Consider the following 22,526-nt stretch of genomic DNA (forward strand, 5'->3'; position numbering starts at 1 on the left):
CAGCAACCCTTCAGGCCATACAACCCTCAAAACTGAGGGGGTCACAAGGCCTCTTTCACCTGTTCACTTCAGTTGCTCAGTCCTGTCCGACTCTTTGCGACCCCATGAACTGCAGCATACCAGGCCTCCCTGTCCATCACCAACTCCCAGAGTTCACCCAAACTCATGTGCATCGAGTCGGTGATGCCATCCAGCCATCTCATCCTCTGTTGTCCCCTTCTCCTCCCGCCCCCAATCCCTTCCAGCATCAGAGTCTCTTCCAATGAGTCAACTCTTTGCATGAGGTGGCCAAAGTATTGGAGTCTCAGCCTCAGCATCAGTCCTTCCAATGAATACCCAGGACTGATCTCCTTCAGAATGGACTGGTTGGATCTCCTTGCAGTCCAAGGGACTCTCAAGAGTCTTCTCCAGCACCACAGTTCAAAAGCATCAATTTTTCGGCACTCAGCTTTCTTCACAGTCCAACTCTCACATTCAGACACGACCACAGGAAAAACCATAGCCTTGATGAGACTGACTTTTCACCTGTGGCCCCACATAAAGGTCTCTGCTCTAATGCCCTGGCTGGTACCCTCCTCCCTCCAAATGGGCTTCAGCACTAGTCTAGCCAGTTTTCCCAGGGCCTCGATTTCATTCTCCAGCCCCAGCTCCAACCCTGGGGCCATACTGTGATCGGACCTCTCTGTTTATCTGCCTGGATATCTCCAGCTTCCAGACTCTGTGTCACCACAGCCCGCCCACCTGCTGGGACACCATCTGCCGCATCTTGCTGGTCAACCTGGACTCCGGCTCCCTGCCTGTCAGGACAGCCTCCTGTTGTTCTCATCATTCTCTCCAGAAGATAAAGCCACTTAGCATGGCTGGACTGTCTCCCATGGGCTAGAACGAGTTCCCATTTCAGTTCCCAGCAGGTGGGCGGGCTGTGGTGACACAGAGTCTGGAAGCAGGAGATATCCAGGCAGATAAACAGAGAGGTCCGATCACAGTATGGCCCCAGGGTTGGAGCTGGGGCAGGAGAATGAAATCGAGGCCCTGGGAAAACTGGCTAGACTAGACTGACATGCCTCTTTCACCACTGAGGCATGTCCTGTCTTTAAAAAACAAGCTAATTTGTCCTTCTACCACCACTCTTATTCTGACATTACACTGCTCTAAGAACTACAAAATATTTCAATTTTAACAAGTTTCAAGCTTAATTAAAAGAGACTGAGAACTGCTTAACAGAGTTATGGGTGTGTGATAAGCTTAGAAAGATAGAAGTCATGTACAAACCTGTACCAAGAAAACCTGATAAACAGTGGAATTTTTTCACTGACACTATAGGGGTGAAAAGAAATAGTCCAATTCAGTTTTTCAAACAGATTGCCATCCAATAGCACATTGAAAAAAATGGAAATTAAAAAATGAAATAAATTAACCTTTCAGAAGGTAAACAAAATGTCTACATAATACCAGCACAAGTTCCAAACCCAGTTATAGAGATTGTCTCAGTCAATACAGTTATGAAACACACAGATATTTTGGCTATATTTAAAAAATTAGTTTTACACATGCCCCTTAATTTCAAACAAACAACAAAAAAATCACTGCTGTTAGACCATATAGCCACTGATTTGCTTAGAAACAATATTTTCACCAGCATCAGCTTAATGAGGTATACTGAAAACAAAGGCAAGAAACAGAAACTTAATATAATCTTCAAACTAGAAACACTCTTGTAGAAATCAAACCCAATGAAGTCCAATCACAATAAAGTTTTATTAAACAATCAGTCATATAGACACTATTTTAAAGTGAAAGTTGCTCAGTTATATCCAACTCTTTGCGACCTCATGAACTATGTAGTCCATGGAATTCTCCAGGCCACATTACTGGAGTGGGTAGCCTTTCCCTTCTCCAGCGGATGTTCCCAACCCATGGATCCAACCTCGGTCTCCCATATTGCAGGCAGATTCTTTACCAACTGAGCCACAAGGGAAGCCCAAGAATACTGGAGTGGGTAGCCTACTATTTTAAGTGCTCTATAAATAGCCATTGATTTAATCTTTTTAATCACTATAAAAGAGGAACTATTATCAGTTCCATTTTGCAGATGAGAACCTAACCTTGACACAGAGAGATTAAGAAATTCAGCAGGTAACAAATGGCACAAGTGGGACTAAAATCTGGTAGCCAGTGATTTAATCCACTGCACTGTTCTGTTATCTCCAAATGACTTGCTAAACTCATGCAGCTGGATGGTAGCAAAGTCAGGTCCAGAATGGAGATTTGACTTCCAATGTTCTCTTTCCACCAATGTTTCCAAGTCATTCAAATATTCCACTAGTCAGAAAGACTGAAATCTCATGTTTATCTGCCTGGATAATAATAATAAATTGTCACAAGCAAAACAGCTAAATAAAAATTTTAAAGTGCTGCTGATATTACAACTTGATGTGATGTGATTAAGCTATGATAAACATTTAAATGGGCTTCCCTGGTGGCTCAGATGGTAAAGAATCCACCTGCAATGAGGCAGACCTGGGTTTGATCCTTGGGTTGGGAAGAACCCACTGGAGGAGGGCATGACAACCCACTCCAGTATTCTTGCTGAGAGAATCCCCGTGGACAGAGGAGCCTGACGGGCTGCAGTCCATGGGGTTGCGAAGAGTTAAACACAACTGATCACCTATGCACAGCACAGCACATTCATTTAAATACCTAAAACAGACTCTATGGATTAATATCATTTTCAGTGAAGAGGCTTGTTTTAAGTGGCCCCCTAGCAGTCAGCTCACAAAGTTGAGCCATGTCTGTATGACATACAAATAGCATCTAAACACCAACCAAACAGGGCTTTCCTGATGGCTCAGGTGGCAAAGAATCTACCCACAGTGCAGAAGACCCGGGTTTGACCCCTGGGTCAGGAAGATCCCCTGGAGAAGGGAATGGCTACCCACTCCAGTATTCTTGCCTAGAGAATTCCATGGACAGAGGAGCCTGACAAACTACAGTCCATGGGGCTGCAAAGAGTTGGATACAACTATGCAACTAATACTTTCACTTTCACCAACCAAACTAAACCAAAGAGGATCCTTCATAGATAGTTAGGTGACGTGGATATAATGTCCCTTGAGGGACATTGTCATTTTAGTTACCCTGAAGTGGCCAGGCCCACATATGGAACAATTATACACTGACAATTTTAATAATAACTACAGCTAAAATAGATGGGGAAACAGTGGAAACAGTGTCAGACTTTATTTTGGGGGGCTCCAAAATCACTGCAGATGGTGATTGCAGCCATGAAATTAAAAGACACTTACTCCTTGGAAGGAAAGTTATGACCAATCTAGATGGCATATTCAAAAGCAGAGACATTACTTTGACAATAAGGGTCCGTCTAGTCAAGGCTATGTTTTTCCAGTGGTCATGTATGGATGTGAGAGTTGGACTGTGAAGAAAGCTGAGTGCCAGAGAATTGATGCTTTTGAACTGTGGTGTTGGAGAAGACTCTTGAGAGTCCCTTGGACTGCAAGGAGATCCAACCAGTCCATTCTGAAGGAGATCAGTCCTGGGTGTTCTTTGGAAGGAATGATGCTAAAGCTGAAACTCCAATACTTTGGCCACCTCATGTGAAGAGCTGACTCATTGGAAAAGACTCTGATGCTGGGAGGGATTGGGGGCAGAAGGAGAAGGGGACGACAGAGGATGAGATGGCTGGATGGCATCACTGACTCGATGGACATGAGTTTGAGTGAACTCCGGGAGTTGGTGATGGACAGGGAGGCTGCAATTCATGGGGTCACAAAGAGTCGGATACGACTGAGCGACTGAACTGACTGAACTGACAGCTAAAATATTCATGATATCTTCCAGTGATTTAAAGATACAATATTTGAGACAAATACTAAAAATCAGTTCACGTGCAACTTTTGGACAATGACATCATCTTTTCAAGAATTATATCCTTGACCTTTTAGGGCTGTGTTTTACAATAACGGTAAGCACTAGCACTATACTTCCCTACCAATGGATTTTTCTTTTTTATGACTACAATCTCTGTGCTATTTACAAAGTATGATTATATGCTAATATTAAATTAATCAAAAGTTTTTTGTCCTCAAGCATTTGTAAATTAGTATTTTACTGAGTGAATTTATTTGTAATATAATCAAATTAACTTAATTTTATTAAGAACATAATTAGAAGAAATTTGACACTCTATACATGATAATTTTTCACTTTCAATGTATCATTTAACTTCTATAAAATGCTTTAGCAATTAGATATTATTGCCAGCAAGCAGTCAAGAAGACTGGTTTTAGGTATCTTATAAATGTATAAAATATCTTGTAAAAACAAAACCAGATTTGAAATGAGTAAAACTTTAAAATATTTGCAAGCCTTTCAATCTTAGGAGTTATATTAGTTTAAAAGTTTAAAGTAAAAATGAAATGATGAATTACTTATCCAAACTCTACGTAGGATAAATGATATAACTGCAAGACAACCTTCATATGAAGAATACCTGAGACTGGGCCTTAATTTCTGTTAAGAAAATTACAGACTTGAGTTGGAACTAAAATCCCCTATTAGTGAGTCAGTTTTTTGTCTCTTGTACAATCTTGGCACACCCAAACCTTGCTGAAACAGACACGTCATATTCATTACCTAGCCAGCTGTTAACAAGACAAGTATCGGGCAAAGGTAAGCAGACAACTAAATGGAACAGATGACTTCTGGTCACCAGTGAAAACTGATTTACCTGGCCACATTCCACTACCTAATGGGATAAATGGGACAAGGTATTTTATCCAGTGAAAAGAAATGATAACTATGTTTGCCTGGGCAGGGAGAGAACAATCATAAGGGAAGAAAAAATGGATTAAAGCCAGACTTTAACCACCCATTCTCAAGGCAAGATACCAGCAATTTCCTGATGAGCTAACTCTAAGAATTCATCATCTTACTTCTCTGCATTTTTATTAAACATCTAGTCCATGATGAAAAGAACAATGGACTGGAAAGCATTCCACGTTTTTCTTATCCCATGAAAGTGTTTGATTTGAGATTTGGGCTGGTATTTTGAGGACTAATCACTTACCACTTGTGTCACCAGAAAGTCATTTCTCCTACCAAAGGCTTGATTCCCTTGTATGTAGGCTAATCCTCGATTGTGGTTTGTCTGGGAAAGTCCTAGTTTATTTACATTGTCCTGACTTCCCATCTGGGTTAGCTTCTGTCATTTTCAAAAAGTCCCAATATATATATAAAGACCATATATAAAGACATAAATTACAATGATGTTTTCTCTTAAATCTTCCAGCAATAACATCCTATCATCTATGGGCCAAATTTAGGAGTAAGGAAGGCCACTAAGGGTTAATATTAAATGTCTTATCAAAAAACACACTGCTATACTTAAAATGGATAACCAACAAGGACCTACTGTATAGCACACGGACTCTACAATGTTATGTGGCAGCCTGGATGGGAGGGGGGGTTGGGGGAGAATGGATACATGTATACCTACTGGTGAGTCTCTTCGCTCTTCACCTGAAACTATCACAACATCCCTTGTTGATCGGCTATACCCCAATCCAAAATAAAAAGTTTAATAAAAATAAATAAATAAAATGGAAGATTACAAGCATAAAAAAAAATACCCACAAATTTCACCCAAGGGAACAGAACTAGAACTATGTATAACTACGCAGATCTCAATAACTCAGTGTTATGAAAAGTACTGTGGCATTATTTCTGTAAATTTAAAAAACACAAGCCAGGACTAAATATTGGAATGGTTATATAAACTTGTGGGTAACAGTATAAAATGGATTGGAACAATATGCACTAATTCATAGATACTTCTGAAAGGAGACTTAATTGTACCATTTTATTTCATTAAAAAGGAAGACTTCAAGCAAATGTGTCAATTCTGAGAGGTGGGAGTTGATTTTATGCTTTGTTCTTCTCAGCATTGTTTAAATGTCTCAATATGTAAGTTATACTAATAAAACACAGAACATGAACTACCAAAACAGAGTCTAAGGGTTAAGTGCAAAATTGGTGGGCCTCACTCCTTAGAGTCCTTCATTGTACTGTCTTCAAGGGAGTCCTTCCCATGTCAGTGTTCTCAACCATAGACCCAAGAATATTTTGTCTTCAGTGATGAGTCAATCCCAACACTCCATCCCCAGCCCCTCACCATTTCATACATGAATCCCTTGTACCACTCTCCTTCCTAGTGGTACCAAGCTTCTGGGACTATCTCAGGTACCAGAGGTAGCCCATTATAAAATTTCAGGCAGCCTTTCCTTTAATTCAATGTATCTTTCTCTGATTTCCATCCACTCAGCCTAGTTTTGCCTCCTCAATCATGCAAATGATCAGCCTCATATAACTGAAGAAAGTTAGCATGTCATACATGAGGACCTTTCTAGAGCACTAAACATCAATCACTCCTGATATGACGACCTTTAAGTCTCCTCACAGTCCTCTGGTCAGTTTTTCTCTGGATCTTTAGATCTCTAGATCCTGCAGTTCAAAAACCCTGGAGAACTGCAAAGTATCCTTAGCTCTGCATCCTCAGTGCTCACAAATGGCACAGAGTAAATGGGGCAAGTGCTCAATAAACACTGAATGAAAGAATGAGAAAACGAGTTTTGCAAACAACTAAGACGGCAGTGGCACCCCACTCCAGTACTGTTGCCTGGAAAATCCCACGGACGGAGAAGCCTGGTGGGCTGCAGTCCACGGGGTCGCTAAGAGTTGGACATGACTGAGAGACTTCATTTTCACTTTTCACTTTCATGCACTGGAGAAGGAAATGGCAAACCACTCCAGTGTTCTTGCCTGGAGAATCCCAGGGACGGAGGAGCCTGGTTGGCTGCCGTCTATGGGGTCACACAGAGTTGGACACGACTGAAGTGACTTAGCAGCGAGCAGTAAATGGCCATTATTTTGATCACTAACAATTAGCGCTAAAGTGTCAAAGACCACTACCTTTCTTTGTATATATTCCCCTTTCTTTCCTTTACAAGGGTATCTGTTTGATTTCTTTGTTGGTGGTCTTATTTGTTTTGTTGCCCAGTTTTCCCATCAAAAGTCATTGCTCTCTGTTTTTTTTAAGTCTTCAAAATCGACAGTCTGGCTAGCATGAAAATTCTTAAGATTTATCTCTTTATCTTTAGGGTGTGCTTGTTTGATAGTGTTCCTCTTATTTAACACAAAATGGCTAAGCTTCTCTTTTGCTTTTATTATTTATAACAAGAAAACACTTTATACATTTCTTTCGGCTACTCCAAACTTTTTTTCTGAGGATGGTCAATAATAGATAAACCAAGTATAGGGATTTCCCTGGTGGTCTAGTGGTTAGGACTCTGCAGGGCGGCACAGATTTGATCCCTGGTCAGGGAACTAAGATCCCACAAGCCATGTGGTATGTACAAAAGAAAAAACAAAGATAAACTAGGTGTACATCTATGAACAAATAAAGATATATGCTTAAACCAGTATTTTGTTTGGCAGGGTTATTAGAGCTTATTTTTAGATTCAGGCATTTCCAGGTATGTCTCATAAGCCCCAGGATGGATCTGCAAAGGATATAACTTCCTGAGTACCTTAAAGTCCTTATAGGGAGGATGTTGATGACGGCTGTTAGCCAACCCCAATACCTCTAAGCTTCCTGAGAAAAAGTCACCTATTAACAATCCCACCCCTTGTGTCAGAGAGGGAAGAACCTCTTTAGAGTTGGTGGACAAAGCGAGCTGAAGAAACAAACTTGATCCAGGAATAACAGCTGTGTTAGGATAGAAGAGAAGGGTAAGGGAATGCAGAACAGTGGACAATTTGAACCTAGAAATGGAAAAGAACACCACGTATGGGAAGAGATGGGGTGGGGAGGGTCTTTCAGGTGAGGGACCACCAGCAGAAAGGCATGGAACAGGAGGAATGACCTCAGGAGCAAACAGCAGTGACCAGGGACACCCAGAGGGACTGAATGTGAACAGAAAGATGAGGAAGCTGATGTACCTGCCGTTTACTCTTCTCACAAGATATTTGGGACTTGTCTGTGTGCATACTCGGTCATGTCTGACTCTTTCCAGCTGCATGGACTGTAGCCCGTCAGGCTCCTCTGTCCATGGAATTTTCCAGACAAGGATACTTGAAGTGTTAGTTGCTCAGTCATGTCCGACTCTTTGCAACCCCATGAATTGTAGCTCCTCTGCCCATGGAATTCTCTAGGCAAGAATACTGGAGTGGGTTGCCATTTCCTTCTCCCGGGGATCTTCACCACCTAGGGATCAAACCTTGTTCTCCTGCATTTCAGGAAGACTTTACCATCTGAACCACCAGGGAAGCCCAAGAATACTTAAGTGGGTTACCATTTCCTACTCCAGAGGATCCTCCCAACCCAGGATCTTCCCACATCTCCTGTGTCTCCTGCATTGCAGATAGAATCTTTACCACTGAGCCACAGGAGTAGTCTGTTTGGAGACTGGAGTCTAGAAATTTTTCTAATAGGGCCCAGCACAGAAAATGACTGCTTTGTTTACGTTTGTGTGAATTGATTGTCAGTCCAGGCTGATATCACCTGGGATATTTAAAATAAATCAAAGCTTTCTTTTTCTTTTTTTCCTTGTTCATTGATCATAATACATTTTGTTTTCCCACTTGTCCTAAAGCCCCAGCATAGAAGGAACAAAGCTACTTTAGAGGGAGATAAAGAAACAACTTTTCTTGCACCATTCTCTACAATAAAACAGGAAATACTTCTCTCCATTTTATCCTTGTGTCACTCTATGCAATTATCCCACACAATTCAAGACAGAAAACTAGAATTGTTTCACTTTTATTAGAGATAAAGTGTTTTAATACATTGTAAAACTCCAGACATTACTCAATGATGTTGTAAATCACTTCTATTGAAATGAAATGCCCTGGCATATGTATGAATTATAAAACTGTCTAGCTGAAATTCCTTATTCTCTTGTATGCTACAATTCTAATTTAGCTGACCTTTTTAGGTGGAACAATCCTAACTTCCATGTCATGATTTGATTTCTAGAATTTCGTCTTTGGAATTTGCTCCGTGCCTACAGCACAATAACAAATGAGCACTATTCCAGGATGGGCTTTGCTTTATGAAGCCTCAAAACAGTAGTGCACCTGGGATATTGGTCAGCACTTGCTGATTTATTCATTCTATCCTGAAAAGAATTTTCAGATCCAGTGCTAGGCATGCTGTTTGAGTCCCCTTTCTGTTTGTATGTAAAAAGTTTTAATATGTCCCACAGTCAAGTCTATCAATCTCCAATTACGGTTTTTGCCTTTGATGTCATATTAGACCAGATTATGTTTGTCGATTTTTCAGTTACATCTCATTATGCTTCTTTTTCAGTTAAACTAATATTTATTTGCATTTCATACAAACAAAAGATTCATGGTTACAATTTTTGCTAACAATTCACTATTAGGATTCTGTTCTTGTAATAATCAATACTTTCTCTACCAACATGAAATGCAGTCTTCATTGTATGTTACCCTTGTATGCTTAAATCTGGAGAATTTTCAAGATGATTTAGCTTCTCCTAAGTCTTTATTTTAGTAAAAAGTAACATACTGAAATACTGTCTTAGTAACAGTAATTTTTTATGTTTTAATACTTGGAATTAGAAGTTCTTTTTCATTATTATTCTGTTTCAAAAATTTGCTTTTCCTAGTCTATTCATTCTTCCAGATGAATTTTAATAATCATTTTGCCAACTTGGCCCTAAAACTCTTTTTATGGTCCTATATGGAATAGCATTAATTTTATAAATTATTTTGGGGAAACTAGCCTCATTACAATATTTATTATTCTCATCCAGGAATATAATATCAATCTTCATTACTGCTAATCTTATTTTGCATTTCTCAATCAAATGCTATTTTCTTCATTTAAATCTTATACATTTCTATTATAGCTTACTCATAGATATATGATATTTCATTATTATTATTATAATGGCATTTTTCATATTTTATATTTGTAGCTATTATAGAAAAGTCAATTGATTTGTACATATTTATCCTCTGTATGTCCACTTACCTGAAGTTTCTTATTCTAACAGCTTTTCAATTAATTTTCTTGGGATTTTTAGTAAAAAAAAAGTATATATACACTCTTTTAAGAAAAAAAGATGTCATCTCTCTGCTAATAACCATGACCTTTGAGAGGCAGTATATCATATGATTTAAAATTAAAGACTCATGAGTTAAGCCACTTGAGTGCTTATTTAGCTACACAACTTATTAGCTGTGTGATCTTGGCCAAGTTACTTAGCATCTCTGGGTCTCAGCTTCCTAATTTGTAAAATGAGAATTACAGTAGTCAATATTCCCTAGAACTGTTATGAAAATTAAATGAGTTAATACTTGTAAATCATTTAGAACAGCTTCTAGCATATACAATAAGAATTTTTAAAATGTTAGCTATTTAAAAAAATTATTGTATTTATTAAAATCTATAGAATGACGCTAATTAAATATAAGTGATGAAACAGGACATGTTGTAAGCATCTAATGTTTTTGTTTTTTCCTGCTTTTCACAATTTAAAAACAGCTCTCTATTCCTATGTTACTAAATTTTATAAATGTGTGTTCTTAAAAGAAATATAGTTACATTTTATCAAGTGTCATTTGGAATCAGGAAGTGAAAAAATCGTAGTTTTATCCTTTAGTCTATGACTATGAAATTACAATAAATTTCTCAATATTTAATCACTTGTACATTTCTAGAAGAAACATCATTTTGTTGTATTATTCTATTTTATTGATTTCTACATTACTATATTTAGTATTTCAGTGAATTTTTGTTATATTCTTTTTTGTAACACTTTTATTATTTTTCAAAAAATTTTTTTGTTAAATGCTCCTCACTAAATGAATCAGAAAAATGTTTCATCTCTTTTCTTAGAGTTCATAGAATAAGGGATAAAGTGTTCCTTAAAAATGTATATTTTCAACCATCAACTATAAATACCTGATGGACACAAAATACTTTTTAGCTCATGCCAAATCTCCCTATCCAAGGTGGTCAAGGACACAGGCATAAGCATCAGACAAAAATCAGGCTCAAATCCTAACTTCACCACCCACTAGCCAAATGTGTACGCTTGGCAAAGTGCACTTTTTCACAAGGAATGACTATGCCTTCCTTACTTTCCCCACAGTCATTGTGAGGATTACATGCTGCTGCTGCTAAGTCGCTTCAGTCGTGTCCAACTCTGTGCGACCCCATAGACAGCAGCCCACCAGAATCTGCCGTCCCTGGGATTCTCCAGGCAAGAACACTGGAGTGGTTGCCATTTCCTTCTACATTGCATGAAAGTGAAAAGTGAGTTGCCATTTCCTTCTCCACTGCATGAAAGTGAAAAGTCAAAGTGAAGTTGCTTAGTCGTGTCCGACTCTTAGCAATCCTGTGGACTGCACCCCACCAGGCTCCTCTGTCCGTGGGATTTTCCAGGCAAGAGTACTGGAGTGGGGTGCCATTGCCTTCTCCAAGGATTACATGAGATTATGTTTATAAGCCTCTACCCACTTGACCCACAATGAAGACTCAATTATTTTACGTTAGTTTCAATTTTCCTTAAATACAAAATGAATGTATATAAATGTATTTGCTGTTTTATCTTAGTATAGAGATTCCAGTCGTTTATGTAGAAATATAAATGCTTTCTGATAAAAATTTTTGTCATATTAGTTCTACCTTTTATTAACAGTAGATTTCAATTTCCACTGACACAGACTTGAAAAGTTGACATAAAAGTACTAAAAATGCTCAGATGACACAAGAAAATGAATCCACTGCCATTGTTTAAATGAAATCACAGCAGGTTAATAGGAAAGTTGCATTGCTTTTTAGAAACCCAGGCAATGAGCCCAAAGCAAATGTAACATCTTCCATTTTCCTGTTCCCTTGGAGCTCTGTTCTCATGGAATCCAAGAGTGGGAGGAGGCTTCCTGCAGTCTGAGACTTACTCCATGGTCTCTGGTCTGCCATCTTCACTGAAGCAGGGGAGCAAATTTCTAACTCCCAGTGGGAAAACACAGCACTGAGATGAGAGAGGCCATCAGCAGCACACAGAAAACGGTTTCTCAAAAAGTATTTGAGATTTATGTGTACCAGTTAATGTCATCGAAACTATTTCCTTCTATGTACTGATTATAAAGCTATTGCTATGGTCTCTAGGGAGATCAGTATTTGAAGAGTGGTAAATTTATAGGCTTCACAGGTGGCGCCGTGGTAAAGAATCTGCCTGCCAATGCAGGAGACGCAAGAGATGGGGGTTTGATCTCTGGGTCCTGGGTCTGGAAGGCCTTCTGGAGTAGAAAATGGCAACCCACTTCAATATTCTTGCCTGGAAAATTCCATGGAAAGAGGAACCTGGAGGGTTACAGTCCATGGGGTTGCAAAGAGTTGGATATGACTGAGCACACACACAAGTTTATAGGTAATATTATACATTTTCCTTCTGTTCTAAAGGATACAAATTTAAAACTTTATTTTGGTGGGCTAGCTGCCTCTGTTAGGTACAGTTTAAATAAACACAGCTAAGAATGTAAATATCACACCAAGCTTAGTCTGTGTACTAATCGCTGGTCCCTGGCAGACACTGGATGGAAATGTGTAGCTCAAGTTCTCCACATGCATGCTATTAATTTGACATTAACAACAGATTCTATCAAGCTTCCATTTAACCATATTGATTTGTTTTCTAAAATATAGACCTCCCACTTTACTTTTCCTTTGCTTTCCTCTGGATCTATAGCAACAAAGACATTTTCAGGGACACCCTCAATAGCAGGATTGATGGATCAAAAGCATACCCACCTCTATCTTTTCTGCCCCCTGTGTAGTCTCAATAACTTGATGGTTTCCAGCTCCCCCCAGATTTCTCTTGATTGAGTGCCTTTTCAGTATACCATGACCCTTGAAGGAAACAAAGGGGAAAAAAAGATGTATTAAGATAAACATCCTTTGTTTCTTGTCTGTTTTGGAAAAGAACAAATAGTTCCTTGGGCAATAACATCTAATTTACTGACAAAATGACACACAATTTAAAAAATAACGTTCATTGCTGTTTTTTCATTCCTCATCCTGACTTCTTTTATTCGTTTCTGACTTATAATAAGAGCAGGATAAATTCCCTTGAGTAAGCAGCTCAGCACTCTCTTATTATTTTGTTCCCTATTTAAAAATTTTTTTTGTCATTATTATTTTGTCACCTATTCAAACCCCCCAGTTGTATTTGGATCAACTTTTTTTTGTGTTTTACCCCAAGACCATGTAATGTGAGCAGTCAGAGACATACCTACTAAATAGTAAAATCAACAATAGAGCAAAATACATTGCTTTCTTCAGCTTTTCAACTTTCCACTGAAATGAGTTTCACCAGCTGAGTGCCAGCCTTTCTCAGATGTGTGACTTTAAAAGCCATACCTCCCTGCAGTCATCTTCGAATTTCAATGCCAAGGAGCAAGGACATTGTTTTCCTCAATTACATAACACAGTGATTGGCATTCTGGAAGAGAAGATCCACCCAATAAAACCTGGCCCACACATAATGCCTCAGCATCAAAGGGTAACTTGAAATTTTGCTATGAATGGGCATCTGATACACTTGCACAGCTTCCTTGTTCCTATCCTTTTAGGTCTTTCTATATCAAAAGCCCCTGTTTAAAAACTAATAATGTAGAAAACAACTGAGTTATTTTCATTTCCATGGACATTTCTGACAGAGGTGGCCACTGCCAATCGCTGAGTAAACCAGGCTCCCTTTCACTCAGGCGGTCTACATACTTGAGCAGACACATGCCAAGTGCTTAGCTGTCCCAGATGACAGAGCCAAGTTTCATGTTATGGAGATCGTCTGTTCCTTCTTCTATAAAGCATGGAGCCAGAAACATCAATATGCCTATGCTTGTATGTGCTAACTTTACTAAGATCATTCAGAGTAGGAGCGTCCAGTACTGCTTGCTGTTTTCTTTCCTCATAAGCCACCAAATTGTCTACTCCAGGTTCATAATTGTCCTCAAACTCACTCTTCCTTGCAATTCCATTCCCACAGGCACCATCTAATTCCACTCTCCTCACCCACACCTGCCTCCACCTCAACGATTCTTACAGACATTACGTCTCTCACTAGTCTTCCCAGTTTGAGAAATGCTCCTCCCAGTCCATATTCCACAGACCACTCACACTGGGACAGTAACTGAATTTGTAATTTGTGTAAAACCTAGGAATTCTACATGGTAGTAATATTTTACCATGATGCTCAAATACAGTCTTTTTTTCCAAATACCAACAGCATCATGCTAGCCATCTTTCAAGTTCATTTGCAAATAATTTCATTACTTTTCTCTTGCCTTTGCTTCCCACATTTCCTCATAGCTTACAAGTAAGTCAGTAAAAGAAAATCCTCAAGGCTTGTAACATCGAGGCAGAAATGCTCGTCAGTTCTAGCTCCAGCTCACCCCTGCATCAGATGCTGACTTTGAAGACTCATCTTTTTCCACAGGTAAATGACAGAGCCTTGTTTACCGAATGGGGATGAAAATATTTACCCTGCTTATCTCTCCAGGCTGTTCTGGGAATCAAGAAAGATCACAGACGATGAAACACAAATACACAGTGTTATTTTATTACCCTCCCTGAAGTCCTGCGTAAGTAAAATATGTGTTTCTTATGTTTAACACCCGATTTGGTTTGGGATCCTAAAAAGGTAGCTGTGATCACACTCCCAAGTCTTACAGCTTCTTTTCGGGACTATGATGTTCTGAAGCGTTTTGTTTTGGCTTCCAAAGGAAAAACAAAACACCAAAGGAATCATATTCTAATATATTTGCCTTCCGAAGACATACTGCAATTGAAAAGGGAAAGAAAAGGAACTCAAAACTATGAGAAATCTTAATTGGCTGAAACTGCCATTTAATAAACCCAACTGTCATTTGTGCCACAAATGTTAATACAATCTCTAAAATCCAGCTAAATCCTCCAGATATTACTGGACACTTTGCAACAAGAAATACCATCCCACTCCCCATCACTGCATTGTAGGTTTTTACTTGGAGAATGGAGAATGTGTACAATAGGATGTTTGTTCTGCTTCTAAAGAGGAAATAAAAATATCAACCTAAATATCACTTCATGTATAAGCAGTACTGTGGCCTCCATTTAGGGAGGTTTTACTTTAGACTTAAAAAAAAAAAAGGAACATATTTGAACTCATGCATCTAAACAAACCAACAAAAGTGTAGATATTAAATGCAGAAAGAACAGAACAGAATGATAGGAATAAAGTCCATGGCTGTGTTTTCTTAAAAACCAATGAGACGAATGTGAATCAGAGTTCACAAAGTTTAAATTTTTCTTTAAACTGCACATGTATAATCAAGTAAAGAAACACAACCTTCAATAACTACTTTATTATATAATTATTTTATTTGAAAACTATTGTCCCATATTAAGAAGGTAAGTTTGTTCACTCATTCACCCAGATATTCAAAACCCAGTATTTACTGATTAGACTTTCTAAGTGCATGCATGCTAAGTCACTTCAGTAATGTCCAACTTTTTGCAACCCTATGGACTGTAGCCCACCATCCTCTGTCCATGGGATTCTTCAGGCAAGAATACTCGAGTGGGTTGCCATTTCCTTCTCCAGGGGATTCTTCCTGAACCAGTGATCAAACCCATGTCTCTGGGGTCTCCGGCACGGGCAGGTGGGTTCTCTACCACTAGACCTACCTGGAAAGCCCAGACTTTGTACAAGTTGTGATAAAATGTGCTGGTTTGAATGCCTTGGCCACATAGCTGCTGCTGCTGCTAATGCTGCTGCTAAATCGAGTCAGTCGTGTCCGACTTTGTGCAACCCCATGGACTGAAGCCTACCAGGCTCCGCCTTCCCTGGGATTCTCCAGGCAAGAATACTGGAGTGGGTTGCCATTTCCTTCTCCAATGCATGAAAGTAAAAAGTGAAAGTGAAGTTGCTCAGTCATGTCCGACTCTTAGCGAACCCATGGACTGCAGCCTACCAGGCTCCTCCTCCATGGGAGTTTCCAGGCAAGAGTACTGGAGTGGGGTGCCATTGCCTTCTCTGTGGCTACATAGAGCTAGCAACAAATAGCAAAAAAAATTGTACAAATAGGCCATATTAAAAACTTCCTGGTCCTTCTGCCCAGAATGCAGGTCATACCCCTGTGTTCTCACGAGTAGGCTCTAAGCTTCCTTAAAAGCCAACTCAAAGGTTGCTGCTTTGGTAAAGCTCTTTGGAACTGCTCAAGTTTCTTATGAGTCATCACCCCTGCCCCTAAATCACTTTGTTCATAACTCTCTGATGCACTTATCATGGTCGACTTCTCATGATGGCTCTGTGCATGTCTGTCTCTCTTAGCAGCCTGTGAACATCTTGAATGGCAATGTTTTATTCATCCATCTACAGCACTTAGTATTTTATCTCTAGCATTTTCAGATATGCCATATCATGGTCCTTTTACCTTTTTTAAGAGCTGAAATACACTTACATTTGCTAAGTCACTTCAGTCGAGTTTGACTTTTTACGACCCTGTGGACTGTAGCCTGTCAGGCTCCTCTGTCCATGGGACTCTCCAGCCAAGAAAACTGCAGTGGGTTGCCATGCCCTTCTCCAGGGGATGCTTCCCACCCAGGGATCAAAACCTCATCTCTTATGTCTCTTACATTGGCAGGTGGGTTCTGAACCACTAGCACCACCTGGTAAGCCCATTTATAAAAGGGATCACAACTAAATTAGCACTACAGTATTCTCTTCAAATTTCTTTACATATTTTTAAGTTTCCCTCTTTTAACCCTTAGACTAGAATCTTCTATTTTTTTCTACTGTATATGCTTGATTTCTACAACTGCAATAGTTTTTAAACTACCCTACTAACCAGATCCTTGGCAACTGCTACATTTTCAAAATTTTTAATAGCTATTGTATGTACATAAAATCACAAATAACCTGTTTTATCCATTCTGTCATTCATCAAATACTGTTATCTACCATGTGGTAAATCTTCCCTCGTAGCTCAGTCAATAAAGAATCTGCCTGCAATGCAGGAGACCTGGGTTCAATCCCTGGGTCGGGAGGATCTGCTGGAGAAGGAAATGGCAACCCACGCCAGTATTCTTGTCTGGAGAATCCCATGGACAGAGGAGCCTGGCGGGCTATAGTCCATGAGGTCTCAAGACCTGGACATTATTTAGCAACTAAACCATGTGGTAGATGCCACAGAGAAAACAAAGACCCTGTTTCAGGGGACTCAGGGTTACAGCGACAGCAGCTGATAAGAAATATACACAAATGACCAAAATCAAAAATTTACCTAATTTCTGTAAATCTATCTAATCTATCTAAAATCTATCTAATCTATCTCTAATCTATCTAAAATATTTAATTCAAAAATTTTTGACTGAAGCCTCAGTAGCTAAAGAATGAATTAAGAGAAACTGATGAAAATGACTAAGAATCAGAAATACATTCATGTTTCAGATTCAATTAGTACAGTTAAACATCCTGTTTCCTAAGGTTCAAATCAATATCACAACCATAGGCAAAGTAAAATCAGGTTTTCTAATTAAAAATATAATACCTATACTGTAATATTGTTTTTACATAACAATTTGGCAAAGTTGAACAAGAATCTTTAAAATGCTGAGCAACTTTGGCCCCACAATCCCACTATCAAACCGCCTTGACCCTTCAGGTCTCTAGGATGACCCTCGTTTTGTTTGTGTTGCTGCTAGGAGAGGAGAAAAAAAGATTTCAACATTTCATAAATACCTGTTCTGTGTCATGAGTCTTGCTAGACACTTTGCATTTATTCCACTTTATCATCACAATTAACCTTTTTTTCCAAAAAAGAAAAACAGACTTTTTTTGAAGATGGTGATACCTCTCTAACGTCACACAGCTAATAAATCACAGAGACAGGGTTCATATTCAGCTCTGTCTGACTAGAAAGCCTGTAACTGATCTGCTATGCATCATTGCTGAAAATATACCTGGACTGTTGACCTAGCTTTTACATACAACTTTCCCCCTGTATTATTTTTCTCATGACTAAAAGGCAGTTCCTTGATGCTTCTTATCGCAAACCTCTAAGAAATATGACTTTTTTGGAGAAACCGTCACTTATTCATTTCCTCTATTTTTTAACCATTTCCTCTTCCTTCACATTTCACATATCAACTAAAATATATCTCATATTTCATCCTGAAGAGAAACAACCTCAGTGCAAAATGCCTACTGAATTTATTTTGTATATCCACTGATTTTGAATGGATATAAAAAAGTTTGATTTAAAAGGCTTCTGACTATGGACTATATAGGCTCAAACAGTAAATTAAACAAATTTAATTATGTAAAAGATTCCATAGTTTTCACTATTTTGCATTCTCTCATTATATCATTATAACCTAAAAACAGTTTGTTGTGAATATTGCTTCATGCTGCCCTCATGAAATAATACAGAGCTCAAAATATAGCATTATGATCGAGAAGCATTACGACTCTGAAGACAGACTTTCTGATTATGAGTCTTTTGTGTGCATATTTATCCTGGTTATTTGACCTTTCTGGGCAGGCCTAGACTTCTCCGCGTGTAAAACATCCATAATAATACTACCTCTCGCATACAGTTGTTGGGAAAGTTAAATGACATGCTTAATTTATATATAGGGGCTTTCCAGGTGGTGCTAGTGGCAAAGAACCCGCCTGACAACGCAGGAAACCTAAGGGACATGGGTTCAATCCCTGGGTCAGGAGGATCCCCTGGAGAAGATTACCAAGACTACCCACTCCAGTATTCTTGCCTGGAGAATCCCACGGACAGAGGAGCCTGGCAGGCTACAGTCCATGGGGTCACAAAGAGTTGGACACGACTGAAGTGACTTAACACTCATAGCACACGATCTATATGGATCAGTACCTGGCATATACTGGGCTGAATATGCTTTAGATTCATTAACACTCTTACATAACAAAGATAAATAGAATGCTTCTGTGAATGATACACATGATAAAAAGTAAAAAGTTCACTTTTACATGTTAAGTAGCTTTAAAAAGAAGGCATCTTAGAAAACATTTTAAACTTTCTATCACTATTTATATACCACCTCAGTTGTACCCTAATTGAATGGCTTAGACACATTAGTGCACGGACATGTGTGCAAAACAAAAATCTGTGTGCACTTCTTGAGAGGAATTTTTAAGTTTTTAAGTACATTTTTCAAAAAGAATATAGGTCCCTTAAAGAGTACAGACTCTAATGCCAACAAACAAATCTCCTCCTCTGTACCCAAAGCCCTGCTTCCTAAAACCGTTACAGGCAAACAGTTACAGCACAAGGCCAGAAATACTGAATGAAAAAACAGGAAGAGAGAGGGAGATAAGAAAGGTTTACATCACTTCTCTCTAGCTGGTCAGTGTTAATTATTTCTCATGCCTCTACGTCACACTTTAGCCTTCCATGTAACTGTGTATTATTCCAATACACTGAAAGAGCTCAATTTTTGGCCTTTAATATATGTTTCTGGATCTTCAGGAAAAGGTTTACTCAATACAGGCAATTTTAAGTCCTAAAATCAGAACTTCTCCTTCTTACAAGAATTAATTAGTTTCAGCTATCAACTCTCCTGAAGAGTCATTTATAGACAGTGTTAAATACTAAAAAATAAAGTCATATGTGGTCCTGGTGAAGTATCTTCTGACTTTTCTATACAAAGAGAAAATTCAAAGCAGTATCTCAAATAACAGTAGCAAGTCCTTGCGTTGATACTGAAACAAATACTTCGCCATGCAGGCCCACTTGACTACACAGGAGTTAGCTTGCTGGTTTTTCTCAAATGTAAATATTTGCTTTGGCTAAATAACGTTAATAGGGCAAGTTACATATTACATGAGGCATTAAAAAAAAAAAATTACTTGCCATTGACCCAGAAAACAGACACTGCAACAAAGTCTGAAGGAGAAAGAAACTGGAATGAATGTATCTGAAAGAGAACTCTGGCTGTCACAGCTACCTGCCTTGCTCCAAGTTCATGTTTAATTAAACTTACATCAATAATTCCATAAACTGTTTGCATGTTCATACAACATGAGTTATCATCTTTGATTCTAAGGTCAAATACTTACTGCTAACAACCCTTGCGCCTCTGAGGGAGGCTTGGCCCCCTGCCAGACTGTACTGCTTTTTCCATGGGGACAGGCCCGCCTCTACTGTACTACTCCGTGGGGGATGAGACAACAGCAGCAGCCCCCTGGTTGCTCAGCAACAACCCCTTATGACTGCTCCTCTTGGACTGCTAGGCAACAGGGCTGAGTCTGACCCAGCTACTCCCAGCAGCACGCCGCCTCTCCAGAGGGCTGGGTTAGCAGGAGGCTAGGGGCCCTAAGTGACTAGTTATATAATCTAAACGCATTTCTCTTGGTGCTCCCCAACTAAATAAAAATCAGAGCAGAGTTAGCTCCTACCCTGAAGGGTACCCTTGAATGTATCCTTAATTTAAACTCTATCCTTGAATCTTTAGAGAAGCTGACAGAAAACTAATGCATTAGAGCCCAAATCTGTGGCCAAAAAAAGCCTGTGGAAAAAAAGAAAAAAAACCACACACATAAAGGAGGCCATTTCTCTTAAAATCACGTTCAAAAATATGACTTTCAAACCTTTTACAAATTTCAAAAGATTTTACGATTTGCATGTTTTCTGTTAACAGCCCCCCCCAAAATGGAGAAAACATATACTTTTACAGTAAGTTTATTCCTAAAATAGCTTAACACATAGCTCCAAGGATAGCAATTTCTAGGAAAGATCTTCATTCGTATCTACAGTTTAACCCACATTTATGTCTTCTTAGTTCTAAGCTTTTAACAAATCTAAACTAGACATTTTTCCATCTGTATCTGACCTACCTCTTAGGACAAAGGCAATGACTCAACCAACTGAAAATCCTGCCCACACATGGAAACATGAGTCTAGCCTCGCTCCTATCTCCTCTACTGTCATTTAGAGCTCTGTTGTGGAAAAAGAGGTGTGTGCTCCAAGAGACATGGACTCACAGTCAGTGTTTGTTACTGCTCAGTCATTAAGTCCTGTGCGAGTGACTCTTTGTGATCCTGTGAACTGCAGCACGTTTGGCTTCCCTGTCCTTCACTATCTCCTGGAGTTTGCTCAAATTCATGTCCATTGAGTCCGTGATGCCATCTAACCATCTCATCCTCTGTCGTCCCCTTCTCCTTTTGCCTTCAATCTTTCCCAGCATCAGGGTCTTTTCCAATGAGTTGGCTCTTTACATCAGGTGGCCAAAGTATTGGAGCTTCAGCTTCAACATAAGTCTTTCCAATAAATATTCAAGGTTGATTTCCTTTAAGACTGATTAGTTTGATCTTCTTGCAGTCCAATGGACTCTTAAGAGTCTTCCCCAGCACCACAATTTGAAAGCATCAATTCTTTGGTGTTCAGCCTTCTTTATGATCCAACTCTGAAATCTGTACATGACTACTGGAAAAACCATAGCTCTGACTAGCAGACCTTTGTTGGCAAAGTGGTGTCTCTGCTTTTTACACCCTGTCTAGTGTGCCAGTAGTAAAGAACTCACCTGCCAATGCAGGAGATGGAAGAGACACAGGTTCAATCCCTGGGTTGGGAAGATCCCCTGGAGAAGGGCATGGCAAACCACTCCAGTATCCTTGCATGGAGAATCCCATGGACAGAGGAGCCTGGGAGGCTACGAGTCCATAGCATCACAAAGAGTCAGACACTACTGAAGTGACTTAGCATGCATTCAACTTTGTCACAGCTTTCCTTTCAAGGAGCAAGTGTCTTTTAATTTCATGGCTGCAGTTACCGTCTGCAGTGATTCTGGATCCCCAGAAAAGAAAATCTGTCACTGCTTCCACTTTTTCTCCTTCTATTTGCCATGAAGCGATGGGTCCGGATCCCATGATCCTAGTTTTTTGAATATTGAGCTTCAAGCCAGTTTTTTCACTCTCCTGTTTCACTCTCATCAAGAGGTTCTTTAGCTCATCTTCACTTTCTGCCACTAAAGTGGTATCATCTGTATATCAGAGGTTGTTGATATTTCTCCTAGTAATCTTGATTCCAGCTTGTGATTCATCCAGCCCAGCATTTCACAAGATGTACTCTGCATATAAGTTAAATAAGCAGGGTGACATTATACAACCTTGACATTCTCCTTTCCCAATTTGAAACCATTGGTTGTTCCACGTCCGGTTCTAACCATTGTTTCTTGACCTGCACACAGATTTCTCAGGAGGCAGGTAAGGTGGTCTGGTATTCCCATGTCTTTAAGAATTGTCCAGTTTGTTGTGATCCACACAGCCAAAGGGTTTAGCATTAAGTCAGTGAAGCAGAAATAGGTGTTTTTCTGGAATTCCCTTGCTTTCTATATGATCCAACAAACGTTGGCAATTTGATCTCTAGTTCCTCTGCCTTTTCTAAACCCAGCTTGTACATCT

The 22,526-nt window shown here is 39.3% G+C and overlaps 1 protein-coding gene across 10 annotated transcripts in view; it reads right to left on the reverse strand.

Annotated features, from left to right (window-relative positions):
* The window catches only part of PKIB (cAMP-dependent protein kinase inhibitor beta), a 122,293-nt gene that overhangs the window by 81,712 nt on the left and 18,055 nt on the right, over nt 1-22,526 (reverse strand). For 8 of the 10 annotated variants that reach the window (XM_086317093.1, XM_086317097.1, XM_086317096.1 and 5 more), the window contains exon 2: nt 12,860-12,958. The exons of the other annotated variants lie outside the window; for them this stretch is intronic. The gene's annotated coding sequence lies outside the window, so the exon portion shown is untranslated. The remainder of the gene's footprint in view (nt 1-12,859; nt 12,959-22,526) is intronic. 10 annotated transcript variants of the gene reach the window in all.

This window comes from Bos grunniens, chromosome 9 (assembly GCF_055505025.1).
Source record: "Bos grunniens cultivar Pamir isolate PY7600 chromosome 9, Bosgru_T2T1.0, whole genome shotgun sequence".
Taxonomy (NCBI): domain Eukaryota; kingdom Metazoa; phylum Chordata; class Mammalia; order Artiodactyla; family Bovidae; genus Bos; species Bos grunniens.